The following is a 1,034-nucleotide window of genomic DNA, read 5'->3' on the forward strand; positions in this document are numbered from 1 at the left end:
AATTAAATACTAATTAATAAGTTAATCCTAGCAAGTATAAAATAAACAAGATATATAGGCTAAGGATAAGCAATGTAAACAGAAATATATCCTATATGTATGAAGAGTATTTATTCGATGATATGTGCAAGGCTATAAAACTAAACTACAAGGTGATATATCCTACCTAGATAATGCAATATGAATATATGTGAGGATATGTAAACTAGGCAGCAAGGGTATAAAATAAACTAATCTACACAAAGTGATAGGGCAATATGATGTAGCAATACACAAAGGCGAATATAAGATATGAAATAGAGAATAAGAATCGCGCAATGCAATCAAAACAAAACGATATGTTTACGGAGGTTCGTCCCGCACGACCTAGCGTCCCCGCCTCCTCACAGCTCGAGGAGATCTTCCCACTATCCACACTCGGGTTTTTCTACGTTGCAAGCCCGAATAACGTTTACCCTCACACTCGGTTTTCCTAGCTGAACGCGATAAAGCTTTACAGTCAACACTCTGGCAATCACACTCTAGTCACCCGACTAAGTGTTGGACGCTAGGGCCGTGTCTGCCGCTCAGTGCTCGGTTACAACCGCTCTCGTCTAGCACGTCAACCGACGCCACTCCTCTTGGGACGATCCCCGACTCTCACGCACACAGCCTCCTCACTCGGTGTACAAGTGTTATTACAAAGTGATTCTCAAGCAATAGCACGTATGACAAGATGATTGTTGCTCAAAACAAGGTGAGAACTGCAATTAAGGGCACAACTGCTTAAAGTTCAGCTAATCTCACAACCCAAAATTAATATCTATGAATGAAAGCATACATAAGCTGCAATAGGTTTGTGTGTGAACAAAAGCGTATCAATAAAAGCGATTTCAAACTCAATATAGAAATCTAGCTTATGGAAATTAAGGATCAAAACATTAAATAGGCTAGAATTGAGTTTTAAGGAAAACTTCTCTATAGATCAAGAGTGAAGAGAGATGAGTTGAATGGGCCCAACACCAATGGATGATCTCCTCTTTGGATGCTTGTGA

This window comes from Asparagus officinalis, chromosome 3, assembly GCF_001876935.1.
Source record: "Asparagus officinalis chromosome 3, Aspof.V1, whole genome shotgun sequence".
In the NCBI taxonomy this organism is placed as follows: Eukaryota; Viridiplantae; Streptophyta; class Magnoliopsida; order Asparagales; family Asparagaceae; genus Asparagus; species Asparagus officinalis.